The 23,520-nt window shown below is 35.8% G+C and overlaps 1 protein-coding gene across 2 annotated transcripts in view; it reads left to right on the top strand.

Annotated features, from left to right (window-relative positions):
• The window catches only part of LOC134535514 (homeotic protein ultrabithorax-like), a 788,056-nt gene that overhangs the window by 119,775 nt on the left and 644,761 nt on the right, over positions 1-23,520 (top strand). The gene's annotated exons all lie outside the window — the stretch shown is intronic.

Genomic DNA, 23,520 nt, shown 5'->3' with positions numbered 1-23,520 from the left:
ATTTACAGAATGGATGAAGCGAATAAAAAATTACGCTCTCACCTTGTAAAAATATAGCTTTGAATAGGTATATAAAGTACTTTTCTGAACTAAAATTAAATAAAGCAAAAAGGTTGTGGCCCAAACATCAAAAACGTGAAACAATACGTGTAGCAGAGTGGACACAGCTGTAACATTATCAATGTTATAAAATATCATGTCACTTTGTTTATTTCAGTGTTAATGAAATTCAACATTCGTAACTTCTCATAGGCCTTCGTTATAAAATAAACTGCATCGGAATAAAATTTAATGTTACGGAAATTTGTTTTTAAATTTTCTTTAATATGTTACGGAAGAAGTGGCTTTAAATATTTACTGTAGAGGAAATTTTAGATGTATTAAAGCGATACTACAACATTTCTTAAGAATTTAAATTAATCGTACCAAATTTAGGGTGGGTACAATTAAATGGTTTATGAGAAGTATATCAATTAAATTTTATTTACTTCTTTCAACAATTACGTACAATTATTTTAACAAATTTTACAACAAATGTTTAATAAAAAAGAATTATTTTAACAGTCATAAGTATTTTGAATTATTATTATTGAGTCATCTACAGTCAAGGCTTATTAGGTTAAGAGAGATTTGGTAGAAATGATGCTGGAATAGGTTATTAAACTTCTCGTCGTAGCTTATCGTCGTAGCTCATCCTCAAATACCTCCTAGTTGTGTTGAAATGGCGTAGGTATCCATATCCCTCCGGCTCTTGCGAGTTTGTGCTGGTGGCGATCCAACCCTTAAGGTAGTGAGTAGTTGATGGGAAAGTCCAGCAAGTTAAGGGGGATCAAGCCCCACAGTATTGGATTTTTTTTTTTTTTTTTTTTTTGCTATAATTTCAACTGGTGTTTCTTGGCTTCTGGGTTGTAGCCGCGACGAAGGCGAAGATATCACCGACGTTTCGGTCTACGTAGCTGTCACCATCATCAGGGAGCAGTTTATCTTAGCCTTAGACGCGGCTACAACCCAGAAGCCAAGCAACTCTGGGCAATGACCACGAAAGCCTGCGATCCTTATAATTTTAACTGTTTACCTCAACTTTTTGGCATGCCAAGGCATAAATCATATCTGCCTATAGGTACTTTACGCGGGTGACTACAACTATATTGCAAATCACGCCAGTAACGGTAGTGTTATCTGCAACAAGTAGCGAATTATAAGTACTATGCCAAGTCGAGCCAAAAAAAAAAAATAACACGGAAGCTTTCTTTGCAAGGGAAATTTCAAGATGGAGAGGCCTGATACCCCTTATGCAACAATTGCGGCACTTGCTGATTGGCTGGTGTGATTTTGAGAGCGACGCGTCCCTGTGAGTAACGGCGTGTTAATCTCCAGCTGAGGCAGCGGGCGGCCCTGGCGGATGTCTAAATGCCCACATAACTTAGAAAGTCACAACTTAGAGCAGTCATAACTTATAATTCTTGAAAACAACCACATAACTTAGAACTGTCAGGTTAGAACGTTCATTACTTAGAAACACACAACTTAGAACCGTCATAACTTAGAATGTCATAACTTAGAACTATCATGACGTAAAAGACACAACTTAAAACTGTTTTAATTTAGAAACGTCATAACTTAAAAGTGATGACTTAGAACTGTCATAGCTTAGACACTTTTCTCGTGTGTGTTACTAAGTTGCGTGCTTCTAAGTTATGACAGCTGGAGGAAGAGCGCGCAGGCGACGAGAAAGTCTTCGGGACTCCGTCAAGGTGCGGCGCTTGCGTCGGCTCGCCTAGTGCGTGCGTGCGTGCGTGTGTGTGGGCACGCGTCAGTGAGCCACTTTTGTTTCCCCTTGTTTCCCCTCCGGGTCCTCGATGCATAATGCATGGGCCGACAGATAGCGAGAATGGCACCGCTGGTATGGGGAACGATGCACAAAGGTCAGGTCGTAACTAGCCGTAACGTATACACACGCTCCGACCACCTACAAAAAAAAACCTGCTTTTCACTCATCCCTAGTCAGGACGCCTGATAATCTGCTTTCGAGTTTCTTCGGTATTATTATTAATTGTACTCTTTCGGTGTTGTAGTTTAGTTTTAATCCCGGAAATGTATGAAAAGGATAAATGAAATGTACGAAGTTTATGAAAATCTGTAATTTTTTTTTTTAATTTCGAACAGGAAGTTTTACTAATTATAGAGCCGCGAAATTCGGATGTGTTCGGGACTGATCGGAGATAGTGGGGTTGCCGTCCACCATCACAATCTTAAGTCACTTTCCGCATTCCCTTTGTGTTTATCGGACCCCTTCCTTTGTTTTGAGGCAGTCAGAGTGACCTGGTTTTGCGCCCGCGTTTAGTGATTTGGTGAGGTTGAAAAAATGGTTTGCCTCACATCTCCTCGACAGTGAAGTCTTTCGACATGGGAACACACATCTGCACAGCCAAGAACACTGCACTGTGAATTATTCTTGTAAATGGAACATAAACATTCCTGTGAAATTACAGATATTGTAATTTCGTACATTTACATGAAAACAACTGTATCACTACACGATATAGTTCGCAGTAGTACCTACTGGGTTGGGTTTCTTACCCGGGCATTTATGCTTTGTGCTGTCCCAGTGCCTCCAATATCCCTGAACATGTTTCCAGTATTAACTGCGAACATTTATAAGCATAATGAAACAAATATGTATAGTAAATTATCTTTTCCATTAAAAATCATGCTTAAATAAAAAATCAATCAAAATAAAAAATTATCTCAATTTTCTAAGAAATATCTAGTATTACCTAAAAAAAAAAGTATTTCATTTATGCTATAATAACCGGAGCCATGTGTTGTACAAATATTTATTATATTTCTTTTATTATTAAAAACTAATTCTTGGCAACTGGTCTCCAAAGGAATCTTTTAAAATGTACAGAAATATTTTTCTGTGTGAGAAATGAATTGTCTGTGGCCTTCAGAAATAAATTAACTAGTATTTCTTTTCCTAGAGTATTTTCTGTAGGTATATCATGGAAAACCAATATAAAGTTTCCACCCGTGTCCTTTTGAATGCGATTCTAGTGACTTACTACTACGCCACGTATACATACTTTACAAAGTGTGTTGTACGACCATAAGTAGCAGATGGAAAACTTATAAAGTTCGTACGCTTTCACAGGTACAGTGTTCGTAAGTAGATAATACACTGAAGTTTCCTCCGACGTGTTAATCGGTAGTGTATTTGCCGTATTCGTGTAAAAGTGGTAGTCTATACTTTTTCCCACAAGCCCATAAATCTACCTAATTATCTATATATTATGCAAACAGCATTTACAGTTAACTAATCTTAGCAGGGGCTGTGCTGTGGTCAATTTAATGTTTCCAGGTAAAAATAACTATTTTATAATACTTTAAATATCTCACTGTTGAAGAACATAAATATGATTAAAATACTATAAACTTCTACATATTATTAAATTAGCTATGTTTTTTAATTTTTTATAGTAAAAGTAATTTATTACAATATCTTACATAAAACTTAATAAATCCGATGAAATCAATCAAAAAAATTTTTTGTACTTCACCTAAAATTCTGGAATTTAGGTTTAACTAAAACATTATAGTTTTTGTCCTAATAAAAATGGAAGAATTTTTTGTAGTATTTTTGAGTTACTTCTACAACAGAACAAGAAGGAAAATTTTAATTAGCATGTTTTAAGTGGAAATTATTTATCCTAGGAGAAAATTGCTCGGGCCTTTTATTAAAATAAAACTGTACTATGTCCATGATCTATTTCTTTGGTTGTTTGCCTTTATAACTGGGTTAACATAAAAATATGATAGTTTATTTCAACTGTTTAGAGGTCGGAAGAAAAACGTATGTACATAAGTTATCAACTATCATTATCGATTAATTTTTTGAAGCACGAATATTACCGTATGGTTCATCAGAAAACTGTCTGTCTGCTAAGGAGTGGAGAAATAATCTTTAAATTTTTAAATATTAACCGAATTTTGAAAACTTAAACACTGAAATCCTATTATTTTGTTACTTTACTTTATTAGTTATGTTGTTGTTACATAATCACGTAAGAGTAGTTTGACTTTTTGGTAACAATAAAACGCTCTTTTTTTTAATGTTTAAATAAACATTATCTGGATGACCAAGCTTTGCTCGAAAATTTTTTTTGTAAATTGTGTTTTTTTATCAATTATATTTAAATACGAATTACTTACTGATGAAATGATGAAATATGAATAGTATTTTTTTTCAGCGGCCACACTTTGTGACGCACGCTCTCGTCAAACATCTAAATCATAAGACCTTTCTGCTCGTATAATGTTAGTCAAGTTTTGCAAGCATCTTACTTTAGCAGTACGTGTGGGACGAGTGGAAACCTGATTATTTTCGCCCCCGAAACCCCCTGCATACTAAATTTCATGAAAATCGTTGGAGCCGTTTCCGAGATTCAGATTATATATATATATATAAATAATTGAAAACACTAATAAAACGACATTTTCTGAAAATGAATCCTAGCTATACCGATTTATCACCCCGAAACCCCCCGCATACTAAATTTCATGAAAATCGTTGGAGCTGTTTCCGAAATTCAGATTAGGTGTGTGTGTGTGTGTGTGTGTGTGTGTATATATATATATATATATATATATATATATATAAGAATTGCCCGTTTAAAGATATAAGATTCATGTTTAGGTATCTTTTGTTTGAGGAGATTGCGGATAAACATCGGTTTAATTATTATATGAATAAATTTAGGGGTACTGTTAATTTACGGAGAATGCTATGTTTTACTTTTTGACACGACTATGTATAGCTTAGAATATGAATTATTCTACATCGTTACATGAAAAGAAATTCGCCGAACATTTTACAGATAACTTAATTCAGTTTCATTTTTCATTTAATATCAAGTCCATAGACAGTTAATGTTAATAAATAGTTATCTTGGCATTATATTTTATCATTCACATAAGATAAGACACGTTATTTGACAACTAAAGTAAGACTTGTATATCAGTTAAATGAATAGTGTGTGATATAAATATTTTATATAATCAGAAAATATGGATATACGTTTATAAAGCAATGTTTATACATATTTTATATCATTTTATTTAATAACAAAATTTTTGGAGCAAAATGTTTCCACAAAGCTATATAACAAAAAACTGAAATTTTCTTTCATGATTAGGTGAGGTGATAGACTACATATTTAAGGATTTTTTGAAAGTATATAACATGCGTATGAATCACCACCGTAAACTATCCAATCTTGTTAACTTAATATCATTTAATAATTCACGAGTATAGATAATAATTTAAAAAATAGATATTGCAGTATTTTAGTTCAAGTATAAATCAATATCATGTAGGTAGGTAGACGCACACGAGCAAAATATATAGTTTAATGGCTATCTCTCTATCTAGGTTTTGTTTATCTAAATGTACAATCTTGCGTGTGTAGAGTGAATGCGTTGTTTAATTAACTGTTTACTGATATCGACAGCGAGGAAGTTTTCCACTGCAGATTTTTCACTTTGATAATATGTCGTCACTGCGTAAATTACAAATGCAGATGACACTAATGTTGTTTTTATCTCGCACAGACTACAGACATATACACGCTTGCGACTTTCAAAAAATAGCAGACGTCCATAAATATACTTCTTTTTTATTCGTAAGTTGTAAAGGTACTGATTTAAAACATAACTTATTTTTATTAACTGAACTAGCAAATTACCACATCCTTGCTTTAGAGTTAGTTTTATAGCTTATCTTGAAGCAAAAAAAAAAGAGCGCGTATAACTCAGAACATGTAATAGAAGTAAAACTTATTTGGCAGTCCAAACCTCGAATCGTAAGTTGTAAATCGGTAGATAATGAAAAAGATAGAAAGAATATAATTTTCTAAATAAACATGAAATAAAAAATTTTTTACTTTAAAATAACTGCTCAGGATATCAATAATATTGTTGATTAATAAACAATACATATAACTCACTGTTGAAATAAACACAGTGTAAAATGTTACATTAAGATTTTCAAGGCCCCAACTATAGCATGAAAACTATTCTAACTAAAATTTACACACTTTTTAAAAACGTAATTAACTTCGATAAATTTTATTCTCAACCTCATTTATAATATAACTTAGTATTACTCAGCAAACCATTTATACAATTTAATAAGATAAAACTGCGTGGCGGTTATTTGCTTTCATTTATTTTTCAAGTATTTTGTAAGACTCCTTACTTTATTATCTTTTTTATCATTTCAATTAATAAATAAATATGTTAATAAACACGAATTTACAAATGATTAGTTATTTAAAAATAACAACTCAGTGTAACGATAATTATTGATCAATCAATATTGATTAACTAACAATAAAGATTCTCACCTATTAAATATTCACTTAATAGAGAAAATTTGTTTGGTTAAAAGCAAAGCTAAAACATTGTAATCAGTTATTTTATTTATTTTATTTTATGTATAGGTTAGATGCGATCGAGCATTCCATTAGACTGAGTTTGTATTTCTGCAAATATTACCTCATCATTGAGTTAAGTACAACGGATTCTGCTTTCAAAGGCATTGATAATGATCTGCCGTCAAATGAATGAACAATGACACCATTTCCGCCGCTCAAGGGACGTGATAACTAAACGACACGGACCTGTTCACGGCAATTCTTTACATTATAACCGTACTGCCACGCACGGGATTAGTTGAAACGTGTTTTAACTGGCATATTCTTAGTTGGACTTATAATATTGACACACTCCTGGGCTCGTGTTAATCAAATAATAATTCGTGACAAATAATTACTCTGTCAAACTAAAGCGTGACAAGCATCACACAAACAAAAAAAAAACTCATTTAGTAACACAACTAAACCAATATTCATATAACACTGTTTAACAATACTGATTTACACAAGTAATTAAAATAATATGTACTTGAAAAAACACTATTTTCTTGCGAATATGAACCGTGGCGCAGTGCACAATAAGCTGAAATCCCGTCGTATTGTCCTGTGGCCAAATACTTCCTTACTAGATGCCAGCAAGTATGTACTATAATAGTTGTAATAACAGTATTCTTTGTTTTTTTTCTTTCTAAAATTGTAATTATTCTTTACTGTGACTATCTTAGTTCACCGAACATATTCCAGGATAGTTTCGCTGTCATAAATTTTCATTTGGCACACCGTTTGGTATGTCCCCTAATTTTTTATGAAAGTGACTATACATGGGTTTATGTTCATACACGTGGATCCGACATTTTCCTGTGAAAATTTCTTTGCACGGTGCACTTGCGTCGTAAAAATACACTCATCATTTTTCTATAACGTGCCTAGAGAATTATAACTTCAATTACTGTAGTTATAGTTATATATTAAATAATAAAGTTTAAAAAATTGGTTGTCTGTAAAGTTTACGGACGATAGTTTAACGTGACAACGTCATAAAAAAACATTAATGAAATGATTACATAATTTTATGAATAAAATTGAATCATTTTTATTGAATTATCACTATTTTGTATGGATACAAAGAAGGAGTGAAATGAAATCTACAATTTAATTGATAAATTTACTTTTATTTGCACTCATTAATTCAAATATGTTTATTACTTTAACGAACAGATTATTTTAACTATAATTTTTATACATGTTTGCTATTTAACTTCTTCCAATCTGTGTTATTCTTTTAAGAATAGGACGATGATAGGAAAAGTAGGAAACGAATGGGAGTGTTTCAAGTTTAATGTGCCTCGAAAAAGTCAAGTCGATGGTTGTTCTAATCGAGTGGAAGAGAGATAGATGCGGGGCAAGCGTACAATGAGCGTAACGGGACAAAGCGTAACGGGACAATTAGCGTAACGGGACAATGAGTCAACCTTTTGTTGTGCGTGCAGCCGGCGTTCATTCGATTTATTAGACCATGTCACGTCAAAATCGAAATAATGGAAGCAAAATAATTTAGGTTACTACCTTCTTATGGATATGTTTTCTTAAGAGTTGTTGCAAATGGCGGGGGAATAGGCAGGTATCATCAGGTGCGCCGCGGTGGCTGTGCGAAGTTCGAGCTGCTACGGTGCCTCCGCGAGGCCGCCGCAGGTAATTGCCCGCCTCCAGAGAGCCAATCAGCTGACCCCGATGAGTCCCAGGGCTGCTGGTCGGGGTCTCCAGGTAGCCAGCGGTCCCTTCCCCCTCCACCCCCCCCCCCCCCCTTCACGGCCCACAAACTCTCCGGAGACTCCACCTCTGCGTCTGCGCCGGCGGAAATTAAAATTCGCGAGCCGCCGATAACATGCAAATGCGGGCACAGAACAGCGGACGAGTACAGAGGCGAACCCCGCCAGTGTGCCTGCGGCGCGAAGCTTAAGGGCTCCGCCGGACACACATACGGTGTGCAGAGCTTCAGGATAAACAACGCGATTTCAAAACTACTCAAGATATCCGAGTGGGGTCTGCTGACGAAAAGCGTTTAAGAGTTCGCTGTGGGGCGAAAAGTACTTTTGATTTCGGATTAAGTTATTAAGCCGTATTTTTCTAAGAGTTAAAATGGCTCAAACGCATGATTTCAGAGTAATTTTTAGGCGTAAAACAACCAGTACAGATTCTTGAAAGCACTTAAGGGACTTGCATTAAACATTTATCTTCATTTCTCGGCCATATTACGTTACGGTCACCGCTCAAATTTCACAGTTATCCTGTGACGACGAGAAGACTGCGCGTCAGTTCAGAGCCTTGCGCTTAGAGGCTATACCGCGCTAGAAATACTAGCGAGCGTCGCGCTTATCATCCCGCCTCACTAACACACATACATCCCTGACTAGGCGGGCCCCTTAAGACACAGGATCTCGCAGACTGGATGTCATTGTAACTGTAAAGGTTGCAGGGAACGCAAGAATATTATGATTTTTTTTACATTGAAACGTCATGTTTCCAAAAAAGATTTCTGCACAATTTTACAACTTGTTTAATAATCGGAATACACTTTTATTTTTACTTAGCTGTTTTTACCTTTTCTGTAGTATTCGGAATCAACTTGCGGCTTGGGAAAGTGAGACTGTCTGTGTTTGTAGTTTACTATTGTATTGGAAAAGGTATGCAACCTTGACTTACACAGCTACTGTTTTTTAATAACTCTGGCGTGTGAAATAACTCAAAATTGTTTGCGTTGTAAGGACACAAAAATAAACTAGTTAAATTTATTATTATATTTTTTCTTAGACTTCGCTATATTATAGATAAGCGAAATATTAAGCTAAACATTAATAGCGACGCACATTTAAGTAAACGTATTTCAGACGTAATTTAACGTAATGTTGCTCCAAAAGATAGTCTGTAATGCTACAAGAAGATTATTGTAACTTCACACAACACACGGCTATTGTTATTTTTGAATATATGAAATAGGCCTACATCTTTCGAGATAATACTGAAGATTTTTTTCAAAATTTTGCACATAATTTTATTTTTTAATTGATTTTTCATTCAGCATTTTTTTACCATGTAAAAGATAATCGAATACTTAATAATGAAACTTTATGTTGTTTTCTTATGTTTATTAATGCATTACTGAGAGCACTATGTAGACTAGTGGTTATACAGTTTTTATCATGTAAATGTGCAAATTAACAAATATCTGTAATTTTACATGAATTATTTTTTTTTTTCATTTACAAAACAAAAATTACAGTGTAGATCCATGGAAGCAGAAACATGATAAGCTAAAATCATTGTGAGGGCAACCCCAGAATAGAACATCTTCAGAATGATCTCACTGAAGCAGCTTAGTGATGATGTAATCGGGCTCAGGGAGTCTGATAGCGCCGGAAAGGCCAGTGGCTGAGGCGGCTCACGCACCCTGTAGTCCGAGCGCCGAAGATTGCTACGCGTACCGCGTGGGAAATGTGGCCGGTGCGTTTAACCTGGCCCGGCCAGTCACCCCGAGGAAAACGTGATGTAGTTTATCGGGGGAATTTTTTGGAAGCATGCTTTTCATAATATGTATGTATGTGTGTATATATATATATATACACACATACACACACACACTGAGCTGAGGTCCTCATCAAAACCATTAAATTTTTTTTATAAATGTTTGTTACTTATTTAATGTAAACAAATATCTAGCTTTAATATTTCTAACCAAGGTTTACAAACTAAAATAATTTGACTACTTTGAAACATTCCAGTCTATAATTAAATCAGCGTAACATTCATAATAGTGTTTTAAACATGATAAATTAATTATCGTTGTTTTCTCAAGGTAAATGTTGTTTTTACTTGGTAAAAATTCATTGGTACACAATTTTTTTTTCAGTTTTGCCATTCGGCATTTTGTAAAAGCATTTAACTCATGAGATTGGATGTTCAATTTACAGAAAAAAATATTTCTACAATTGTTCAACTGAACGTGTCAAATAGCCTATAAATAATTATTTAAACAAATCTGAATGTTTTTAACATATAACAGTCATTTAATTTTACCACTAAATTGCTGTACGGTTAAATTATTGCTTTAATATGTTATTGCTTAAATGAAGATGATTTTTTTTGTTATATTCCCTTAATTTGCGCTATTTTATTAGCTTTCGCCAATAATTAACGTCAAGATTACTTTATAATTGCAGTTAAGTCAGACGTTTATTCTTATAAATAATAATACTTATATGCATTTTTAGTTGATTATGCTGGAATAATGGCCGAAACACTTGTCAACTTGATCTTAATGATTTTACGTAAAATAGATAATCGATATTTTTTTACACGTAATTAGATTCTTTAAATATTCACGCCGTAAAAGCATTGTTAGAGAAAAAAAATTGCTTGCCACCTTTAAATTGTAGTTACTTGTACTTCGTATCCTAATATCGCAAAATAATTTAATAAAATAGCTTCTCCGAGCTTATGATTATTTTCAGAGCACTACCAAGCTAGTGTTACTTAAGCTTCAGAGGATTGGCAAGGTCGCATCGTGCTTGAATGACGAGAATATAAAAAATATATAATGTCAGCGAATTAACTTATTTCGATGGAATTGGCTTTGTCGGCTAGATATTTTCATTACGAAGAACGTAATGTACAGAGATAGTCAACACTGTGTGTAGTTAAAATATTTTTAATGGTTTTTCATAAAATAAGACTTTAAATTTTGTATATTTATATAAATGAAAATTATTTGGCTGTGAAGTTTTAAAATCCCATAAGAATAGTCACTATAATTCTGAAATATTAGAAACAAACTATATATAAAATTTAAGTTCATATTTACGTATTTGAACATTCTGTTATGAAACTGTAAAATAAAATAATTGAAATATATTTCGCTTCAAGATTTGGTTAGTTTTGAGGTTTTTATTGTGAGATTGTAATACTTTATTACGATTTGTTTCGTTTTTTTGGTTGCACGCTCTTATTTTATGAAGAAAAAAATTATATTTTTTTAACTGTATGCTGTATTGAATTTTTGCGTAGGCAAAATAATGTCTCCTTAATGAAATTATCTAGCTGACAAAACCAACGCCATCAAAAACTGTCAAGGCGTTCAGATTCTATTATTGGATTTATATTCTTGTCATTCGTGCACTATGCAACCTTTTAAAAATTAAATTTCGTTTTCGTACTGCGTTTATAAACTTAAAAAACAAAGTTGTTTTACACAGATTGTATGTGGCAGCAGATTCTCTTATATCTATGCTGTCCGTCTTTCTTTTCTTAAGTTAAACTAAAAATACTATTAAAATTGTACAACCACAATTTAATTGATTTGGTAATATTTTCGTAGCGGTAATTTTTTTCATGGGATGTCAATAAACGTATTCAATAAATGTGTGTATATTTGCCACTAATACCTACTAGTAAATTTTACGTAGTTTCTTTAGTAAATCTACACAAAACTAAATAAGTGAAATGGATTTCACAAAAACAAATTGAGACTTAAGTCTGTTAATTAATGATGTGAACTGATAGGCATTATTTAATTTTGTCAATAATTGAACTTGGTTAAATGTTGCAGCATGATAGCCAGTCTAACATCGTGACATTACAACCATCGTGCACACTAATAAATCACAAACTAGTGGGAATTATTACTAGCATAACAATGTGGTCAGCTCCTGCTGTATGAAACTAAGCATAAGTTTATTGAACATTCGTTGATCTGCATGTGTATTAATGCAGTTACTTTATATTTGCAAAACTAACCAGAAATACGCTATGCTACGTTAAAATGACTCAAGTAAATAATTTTAAAAATTGGGCTTAGTAATAAAAAGAGGACATTATAATTTTTAACATTAGCTATTTTAATATTAGATGTATGTTCCTGTAATATATTAGAGGCCATAAACATTTGTGTAGTATTACGCAATTAATTTATTTTTTCCAATTACATGATAATATGTACTTAATTTTTTTAAAAAAATTAACATTTAATTTTCTTACAAGAATAACGGAAGTTATTGTTATCTAGGGGATGACTATGCTATTAATCTATGTTGGCAGATAAACGATTGCGCTAATAAATAAAATTGTTTATTGGCGGGAAAAACGATAGTAAACACAGGTACCTACTTACTTGCAATAGGTGCAACTGATAAACTTTGACGGCATTAAGTGCGAGCCACACACGTGTATAACGATCATGACGAACTCTGCATACAGAAGGAGGAGGAAGGCTGCTATTGGTTACGTGTGTAATTGCAATGAATCATCTACCCCTTTCCCTCTCTAAACCACCTTTCCCCGCGCCCTTTTATTTCCTTCCTCCCTCCTGCCCTCACACCCACACACACCTACGATGCCAGAGTTAATTATTCATGCACCTATCTGCAAGTCCGCGAAACCGCGCGCTTGTAGGCCGCAAGAGCCTTAGCGCTTCGCTCGCGACTTCATGCATGACGTGACACACTCGACTGCAGGTCTAATGTGTTTCAAATACCCACACACTCAGCTTACTTCCATGAGCATCTAGCTTCGGAAATTCTTCTTTCATACACAGTTCCCTAACTTCTTCAACCTCCAATCTTATAAATTTATTCCTTTAAACACTGCTCACTAACATCTGCGATCATCCATTTTCTGAAACTATTTTTTTATACACTGTTCGCTGAATTCTACAACCATCCCTCATTTTTTTTAAATTCTGCTTATTTATACACTACTCAATAGCATATGCAACAACGTCTCTTTTTTTTAATTCTTCTATTTTACACCTTTTCCTAACATCTACGACAACCCATCTTCTAAATGTCATTTTAAAGACCGTCTATCTCCTAAAATTCTTCTTTTATATACTCATCCCTAACTTCTACAACCGTCCATCTGACACAATAATTGTTCTGTTATACACTTTCATTAACTTCTACGAGCGTCCCTCATATTTTGAAATTCTCCTTGGTTATTCACTATTCTCTAGGATCTACGACAGTCTCTCATTTTCCTTAAAATTATACTCACACACCGTTCGGTAAATTCTACAAGTGATATCTCATCTTAAATAATGCGTGTACACCGTTCAGTAGAATACATGTTTGAGCTTAATTTTATACAATTCTGCTTGAATATGATTCGGTAAGAAATAAGTCTGATCCTAATTTATTAAAAGTGATTTCACACTAATATTAATAAATCACCTGTTATAGAGAAGTTGCCTGTTACATAAATCTATCTTGTATATTAATTCCTTTCTAAAAATATTATGAACCAAACTATTTTTGATGAAATTTTATCCAAAAAATTTCCAATTCTATTGCACTGATTCGAATTAAAACTAAATATGTCCACTTACACTCAGGGAATTTTAAATCATTAAGTAGCGCAGAGTTATTAACTTATTCTTTTACAATTTTTACTTCAGTTTCGCAATGCTATCGGTTTCTCTTCTTTTCCTTGAAGACGTAGGTAGTTAATATGAAGGGGAAAAAACGCACTTTGGCAATTTACGTGAGAATGTAATGCTCGCAGTATTTTGATGGTATGTTCCGATTAAGTCTCGGACGAAAATAGCTACGCCCACGCCACTTTGGTTTCTTGCGCTTAGATGCGATGTAATCTTCTGAGAGTATCGTTGTGCCCTCTAGCTCACCGGCGTTTACAGACTTCGCACACGCACATTCGAGACTCTGTAACATCCTTGCTTAACCCACACCTGAAATACTTACGGCTCTTACGCCTAATGTTTTGTAGCGTCCAACATTTTGGGAGCACCGTGGTAAATGTATACAGCGTTATGTATCAAAAAAATTGGTTGTCTTTAAAGTCAGTTTACGGAAGATAGTTTAACGTGACATCGTCATAACAAAACACTGATGAAATGATTGCATAACATTTATGAACAAAATTTAATCATTTTTATTTTAATAGTAAAAGTATAAATACTTGAAATTATATTAGTAATCAGATTTTTAAAATGCAAGAATAATTAACCTTTATTGACGAAATTTTTGTTGTAATACGCAATGAAAACCACATTAACTTTTCGTTTAAATATAATTATGAACAAGTTTTCATATAAATAAATTATCTGTAATCAAATATTTAACATAACCTATTATTACTGCACTCGCCGACAGATGCTACTTTTTTTAATAATAAAAGAATAAATACTTGAAATAATACTAGCAATCAGATTTTTAAAATGCAAGAATAATTAACATTTATTGCCGAAATTGTTGTTGTAATAAGCAATGAACACCACATGAACTTTTCATTTCACTTTATAACCAGTCGACGAAACAGTTCACGTGTAGATGTAAGTTGTGTGCTGCCGCTGTCTTTCTTCTCCTCGGACGCATAGGCCAATCGAGTGGAAGAGAGATAGATGCGGCGCAACGGAACAATGTGAGTAACGGGACACTTTTTCGTGCGTGCAGCCGGCGTTCATCGATTTATTAAACGTTGTCTCGTCAAAAGGCCAATTATTACTTACGAGGTTTATAGTTTACTACCAAATCACACGAAAATGTAATCCTTGCTACCAAAATAACTTATTACAATAAATATAACCAGTTTACTTCAACGAGTGAGGTTAAAGCGTTGTTGTCTAAATTACTCACGTTTACTCACGTTTGGCTGGTGGTATGGCGGTGTGTTTATTGAGCGTTAGAATCCTGATAGTAGATGGAAGAAAGCAACATGGCATATAGTGTATAGTTAATATTCAACTCAGAATATTGTAATCTTACGTAAGCTATTGCGTGAGTGAAGCTAATTTTAAGAGCTTTTTTTTCTATAAAACACTCGCTGGACTAGCGACAACACGCTCACTTACTCGCGCTTGACACAACTCGACTACGAGTGGCAAGTAATCGCTCACTTATTTATTCAGTCTACTAAACGAGTACCTACCCCCGGCACTGTCATCAATACGACCAGACACTCGAGAGAGCAATAATATGTGACGACCTCTCCCTTGGTCTTCTTTCCGAGGAGTTTCTAATAATAATTATTGTGGTGACGCGGGTTTGGAGTCACGGTGTCGTCACGCTATTTTCGGCCTTCATTGATTTTTCGAAATAACTCCATGCAAATGCCTGGGTCATTACTGAAGTCCATCGTCAGTCCCTTCATCGGTTTCTTTGTTACGCGTTTAATAGATATTTTATACAATAAAGGTCATAATTTAATGGTTTTTTAAACCTTAAAGGCAAATTTTTAAGGCAGTCCTAGTAAAAAAAAATTCATGTGGTAAACTGTGTATATTGCCTTCGTCTTAACGATTTATTTTTATAATATTATTCATTTAATAAATTAAATTAGGTTTGCTCCCCGTGGTTAAAAAATATATGTTTCAATGAAACACCTATTAAAATATAAAATTATGCGCCAATTAATATAAGTATGCAAAAAAAACCATATCCCTGTGTTGAAAAAAATTTACAATATCCTTATTGTATTATTACAAACTATTTCTTGCCCATTGGTTTCCAAAGGAATCTATTGTAAAAGTACGGAAAACTGTTTTCTGTGCACAGGATTGCGCACCTGGCCATGTAGGTACCTCGTTGTAAAGGAGGCAGTGGGCCCAACTAACATTCAATAATTTCAATAAGCTGTACTTCTCCGGAGGACCGAATTTTTTTTATTTAGATTAGGTTGGTGTAGAACTAGTCCGGGCCAGCACTCTGACCTACTTCAAGCTCCTTCGTGATAACAGGTTTCACCGCCGCAGCAGCTGCTTTACGACTTTCTCGCGAGAGCGAGGCGGTGATTCCTACGCGACCGCCGGGGTGGCTGCACCAACCAGCTTCCACATTAACACGTCACACGCCGAGAACATGATAATCGCCGTCGCTTCAACAATAAAATTCATGTGCGCCAGACACTGTTGCTCAAGATGTTAATCACTTAATTAATGGCAGTATATGCTGTACAGTAGGCTACCACTTCAATTGGACACACATAGTTTGAATTTTATGTGCTCGCTACAGATGAAGTAACCAGTTTTTTTTTTCATTTGCGGAAGAGAAAAAAACTGCCTGCAACAACTTACCTTGCCCCGTTTTAGAAGTCATTTGATATCATGATCTAGGTTAAATAAAAATCAAGTAGCTATACACGTAATACATTTCACAGTGGGGAAAATTTAATCTCTCGCAAAAAACTTTGTAACAGGAAATCAATAGAATAAATCAAATGTATGACACTGTCATTCAGTAAGTTCTGCAAAATATTTAGTATTTACTAAAAATGGTCATTATAACAAAATAAATCTATAATGTAAATATTTGTTCCAAGTTTTAATTAAAAATTTTCAAGATTTATTGGTTTTATTAGAGACATTTTCCCGTAATCTCCATCGCTAAAATTGGTGTAAAATAAGAACATATTTTCATGTATCGAAGAAAAAGTGTTGTGGTTTCAGAGAGTAGAGTGCAAATCTATTGTTTTATTGGTAAGCCTGAAAATTATATTTCCGTTGAACAAATAACACGTGGTGGTTATTTTTATACAATTTAAAGGAATATGATATTTTCACAATGAGTTATTTAAAAAAAAAACAGGTTATACCCTGCAACACCATCATAGAAACATTGTCGTAGCATAAAAATCAGCTGCTAAGAAACTACGAGTTAATCTGCGGCATGTAAAGTAAATTCACGTATCCTTTACGAACTTCATACTATAGATTTCTTTTCTCAGGACGCTATTTATCATATTTTCATTTGTGAAATGATTCCCACTCTACATCTTTGCCGTGTAATGTGTATTCCTTCTTGCGCAGAATCTGTCGGAAAGCATGCCTTTAATTAACAGTGTCATCCGGATTATTCACTTACATTTTTTGTGATGGATATTAAATCTCACGAACCAGAAACCGTCACGTAGAGTTCCAAAAAGGTAGTTGCGCCAACAGCGTTATTAAGGTTTATTACAAGTCATTACCTATAGGTGTATGCTTACAAATAACGCAATTAGCGGAAATTTTGTATAAACCTACCGATTTATGTGAAAATAAGTCGCTTAAATTAATACAAACAAAGGGTTATGTATATCGAAAATATTGCATGTTTCACATGAACGAGTTAAGCATTGCAACGAGTTACCAAAGAATTCCCTTGTAAAGCGTATTACGGTTGAGCAGTGTACCAGCGCGCCTTGTTCCCTGGTGGCACAGCTTTACGATCTTCCACGGAAAAAGACGAAAGGAAGGAGGAATCCGGAAGGCTTGATGTGACGTCACCCCAGCCAGAAGCAGCGGTCGAAGAGAGTCACGTACCAGATTGCCTCGACGTCGATACCAGGGGCATAAACCATCCGGAGACAGACGCGGTAGCTGGAATGTTCGGGGTGACGACCCGGCCTTATCGGCGGGCTTACAGGAGCACTTGGTTGCGGGAGGGTGAGAGGGGGGTGGGGGGTCGCCTCTGGTCGGGCAGGTGACGGCGACCCCACCAATCAGGGCTTCTCAGCGCCGGACACGATCCCGCGTCGACCTCTGGTCCAGGCCCGACCTCGCCCGACCTCGCCCGACCTCGCCCGACAGAGAGATCACCGCCAGAAGCGCTGGTTGCACACCCAGGTGCAGCTTCATTGTCCAGTCCAAGACTGGAGGCGGTCAGTGCCGGCGACGCCGTCCAGCAAAAACATTAAAAAAAGTACACGTGTAAGAATTACTCTCAAATAGACACAGTGATACTCGGGAAAGGCAGGCGGAATGAGTGACATCAGTCCAAACTTAATCAGACAGTCAGGACTGAAAGCGGTTTCTAACGAGTACAGCTGCCAAAGAACCGATTACCAAGGCTCGAATGAACACAGCCATGTCATCTACAGTCATGAGTGGAACCACAGAGTCATTCATATGTTTGCAAGCTAGACTGCAAAACTATCTGTATTTAATTGCAATTGAGTTAATGATTGTGCCACAGTTATTTTGACTTGACCTCTATACGACCGCGAGCCCATAGCTACAGGATATCAGCTAATGGAAAAAATAGTGTTGGTAGATCGCTCGGAGGTCTTTGTAAATATTAACCCCACAGCGAAAAAATTCCAAAATTCACATGTATTTAGCAACGGTAAATTACTGGACCCGCATTATAAGAGACTCGGCGAAGCCATCTTTAACAGTTTGCCAAACTTACTTTGACGCTTTTTTAAAATACTCGCAGAGATTCGTAACCTCTGACCTCTGTAACGAGTAAATTCATGTATTCTCATGTTGTAGATAAGTACACTTGTAATACGAAACTCTGACACGAAATTTAACGTAGAATTCTTCAAAATAATGCCGAGCGTGATAGATATACGCAAATTGTGTTTTCAACTATATTTCTGGACGCGAATTACATGTAGTTTCCACACCCTCCACTAGAATTCACTGCCGGAGCAGCTACGTCGACTATCAAATCATTTGATTAATCGACCGAATTTTTTAAATTATATAACGAAATGGCTCTGATAAAAGCGAAAAATATTTGAAACAAAAAAAAAACTTTTTTGGACATGAAATTCAAAAAGGAATGTTATTAAATTACTGCTCATCTTGTTCAAACACATTAAACATTTAATACTATAGCGGTTCCTTTTTGTCTTCGTAATCTTTAGTGCGCGCTATCCACCTAGTATGGCAGTACCGTCATTGTAACACATTTCCGTTTCTTGACTTCCGTCGCATTCACGAAATTACTCTTACCAAATGCTATATACGGTGAGCTAAGATTATACGCATTAGAATTTTATGGAATATTCGATGAAGAACGGTAGGTACTTTCGTAGTTTCAAATAACTGAAACTTTGAATAAACTACCTTGGATTCTGACTTCCTGGTTCCGTATCCTGTTGTAAACAAGGCAAACAAGAAGATTGTGGCAGGCGTTGAGCGCTTCGCTATTGCTCCATGAGGAAGCTTGTGAATTCGTGTTGAATGTATAGGTTTACTCAGAAATATTACTAAACACCCACAAATTTATGGAGAACCTGGGATTATTTTTAACCAGAGTTCTTCGTAAAATTAAATTGAAGCATTTGTAACTTATAGCCTATGCATATTGACAGATCCTAATTGAATTTAAGAATACTTAATGTTTATAAGCACTATTTAAACAAATCGTTACGTGGTGCCATTTTTTAATAATCGTTGATCTCCAAAGTGCAGTTGAATGCACGCAGGATTTCTGTACGAGGATTTCTGAGTTCGAGTCCCAGATATGTCATGGGTGTAAATTTGTACTTGTCTTAATCAGTCACAACTTTGCTATATGTTCAAAATGTTGTAATATAAAAATTTACGTTAACCTTGTCAAAAAGAAGACATAAAAGGAAAGATATAAATTTCTAAAAAAAAAAAAAATATATCGTTCATAGTTGTATTTACACAGTCGGCTGTATTTAAAAAAAACACGAATAACAAGATATTTGAGCTTAAACATTCGTGTAAGTTGCGTTAATTGTTCAGTATTAAATGAACATGATAGTTACGACTGAGGAATAAGATACCTAATGCATAGGCTACGGTATCAGTATTGTTGAATATTATTGGTAATCAAACAACACTTTTACTGACTCGGGCGGGTTCTAAGAAAAACTGTTATCCCAGTCAGACGGCCTTTTTAAATCAGCCTCCGTCAGCCACGAAACAAGACGATTTGGGTCCTCCCCTACCTGCGTTTTCCATAACGCGTGGTCGTTCTTTTTTTTTTCGGACTGACCTGGTGTCGCACTATCGCACCGTACCGAACTAGGAGCCCGACGTTCTTCCCTTTCTCCTGTGGTATCTCTCTCTCTTTCTCTCTCTCTCCTTTTCTCTTTCTCTTGCCGCGGCCATTAACTGAAAACGGCGTAGTCCCGTCGATGCTGCCTCGCGATCCTTGTCTAACAAGGTGTTACGGAATGATAGCGCAGTAAATATAATCTCCATTCCCCCTTTAACCCCCCCTTCCCCCCCCCCCAAACCACTCCTTAACCCCTCTGCGAGGCTACTGCCCATTTAGCTGCGCGGCGCTCTAACTTACGAGTTCTGAAACGAGCGTTGAAGAATTAAGTGTCGTTTATTAAGCACGCGGGAGTTATGTTCCTGCCGGCCGTCGATAAAATATTCTTCCCCCCTGGCCGCGAAGCTGACCGATCGCAACATTGTTCGCAATGCGTTTGTTTATTGCGCCTGTGGCTTCGTACCCTCCGCGTGACTTAACGCTACGTCGCTCCCGAAACTACGGAATGCTCGCGAAAAAGAAAAAAATTGTAGCTCGTAGCGTTTTGACGGTGTTAATAGCGTCAGGGTTTCCTCATAAACAGTCGGCTTAGTTGTTTTTTTTTAAATGACGGCTGTTGATCAAAAACACTCGTGTCAATAAATTATATTGTCTTTGCGTTATTTTCAACTAGAAAATCTCAAGCAGTCATTATTTATTGCTCCATAATATTTGATTTCATGAAAGCTTCACTGGCTAGATAATTTTTTTTGGAAAGAAAATTTGTGGAATTAGATTTTCTTATATCTACTCGGAGGAAAAGATCATTTCGTTCGAGTATTTCCTCACTTTTCGTGAAACGTGAGGTCATTCAAAATCACAAGTAGGTCCTACATTCAATTCAGTTGATATCAATTAACTTATAAACGTAATGGATTACAATGTTTTTAACAAAAATTCATCACATTCGATTTTTATGTTAAACCTAATGCTATTAAATTCTCTATAAAATAATGATGAAATGTCGGTCAAAATAGTTTTATTTGTCAAGAATCGTTGGGGAACGATTATGAACTAAAGATTTAAGTTTACTCGCTTCGAAGCTAGAAAAATACTAGACAAACGTTCCAAGCTATAATCACTTTTTTTGTAGTCGAGTTATTTTCCTCTTAGGTTCTGTCAGTGAATAAACGATAGTTATTTACTTATTTTCAGGGAGGGTTTAGGTTATAATAACTCAACTGTAATGATGGTTAGGTTAGGTTAGCCTTATTTAAAATACTTTAAACACACAAAAAAAATTATCTACTTTTACAAAAGATTATATTGGAAACAAGATGCCAAGAAATAATTTCTTATACCACAAGAAATATAAGTATTGTAAATTTGTACAACACATGGCTATGGTTATTTTGGCATATGTTTTTCGAGATAACATTGAGTTATTTCTTAGGAAAATTGGCGCAAGATGTTATATGTTAATTGGTGTTTCATCCAAGGTTATATATTTTTAAACCATATGAAAGACAAACAAATCATATATAATTTAACTTTATTTTGTTTTATTGTTCTTATTTATGTGCGCAGTTAAAAAAGTAAATCTATTCGGGGAATCGGTTTTCAAATAACATAACTATTAGAGGCACTGGGACCTCACCAAGCATAAGTGACCGGGTAAGAATCAGAATCCAGTATTACCTACTGCGAAAACTATTTTGTAGTTATACAGTTGTTTTAATGTAAACGTGTAAAATTTTTTACTAATATCTTATTTTTTTAGATGAATATTTCTGTTCTATTTTCAAAATGAAAAAAAAAATACTGTGTGTGACCGAAAAATATATGAATCCTTGCAATAGGTTTAGGGACCGGAAAAATTCACGGGTTCAATGACCTGCAGAATGAACTCCATAGTTCTACGTACACTCGGTCCAATGTCACCCACTCATTGGCTGCTGTCTTGTGAGACGTCCCGAACGTAGCAGCCTGTGATTCGATAAAGCTTTTGTCGGGTGTTTCTCATTGGCCTAGAGTCATCCAGGTGAGTTGTGAGCCAATAGCAGAGGCAGCACTGAGATATAACTATTTGTATTTTAGCCTATTGCGATATGAATTCGCGAATTTTTCCGGTCTCTAAACATGGTGTATATTTTTTTACGAGCAATCGGCAGACGTCGGAGAATTCGGGAACTGTTGGGGTGTGGCTCTTACTCCCCCGCCAACTGTAGGCTTCCCGGGGCTGACTCCCCCCCCCCCCCCTCCCTGACACCCTGGACGGGTGACGGCGCGCGACCTGGCCGGGCCTCGAACAAAAGACCCTGCATTGTCGGGCGCGGCGGGCGATGTATCTTCCGCGTTATTATTCTCCGCCGCTTGCCGCGCGATTTATGGCTTCGCGCACTCGCTGCTGACTTGGGGCGTAAAAAAAAAAAAGATTACTGCGACATTGAAACAAAAAAAAATTCTTATTTTGCCCGGATGAAAAATATTTCCGTGTAGGCTAGTTAACCTATGCGATACCCGTGGGCCTTGGCCCAGGATTTTGGGGGGGGGGGGGGGGGGCAGTGGTGAAGCGCTCGCACGCACGCACACACAAACACACACATTGGACTGGCCTCACGGAGGAGCCGTGTTCAGATCCCAGTGCGACCCTTTGAATTTCTGACCCCAGTCGTTTTTGTTTTCCTGAAGCCAACTCGATTAAAATGCTACGCTACTTCCTGTATTCCGTAACAGATGCAGTTACCAGTACCATCTAATTGCGGTAATTGTTTGCCGACGCGACGTCTCCAAATGTAAAGAAAACGGAAATATAATATTTGTGAGGATTTGGGAACAAACATGACCCTATGTTATTGTATTTAAAAAAAAGTTTTGAATGTTTTCTTAGATAGGATTGAGTGAGTGACTGAGTACCGATCAGTATCAACGTTATATCTTCATCATGTCTTGTGAGTGATATGATCGGTTATTTTTATTTGGGCCGCTATCTATACCGGTTAGGTCACTCCAACGTATACTAAATGTACTACATAGTGTGATTTCAAATCTACGCTGTAGGTCCTATGTTTCACAAAATTACGACGGGAATTTCATTTGTGGTTTTGTTAAAACCAACTGCAGTATATATGTTTACAGCGAGAGAAGTCTTAACCCCAACTTGATGAACTGACATAACTGCGCTCTTGTACGGCAGTCACGGCTGAGGAGGACTTTACATACACGGTTGAGGAGGACTTCACATTCACGGCTGAGGAGGACTTCACAGTCACGGCTGAGGAGGACTTCACATTCACGGCTGAGGAGGACTTCACATTCACGGCTGAGGAGGACTTCACACTCACGGCTGAGGAGGACTTCACATT

Source organism: Bacillus rossius, chromosome 8 (assembly GCF_032445375.1).
Source record: "Bacillus rossius redtenbacheri isolate Brsri chromosome 8, Brsri_v3, whole genome shotgun sequence".
NCBI lineage: Eukaryota > Metazoa > Arthropoda > Insecta > Phasmatodea > Bacillidae > Bacillus > Bacillus rossius.
The sequence above is the reverse complement of the archived record's forward strand: the minus strand, read 5'-3'. Positions and strand labels throughout refer to the sequence as shown.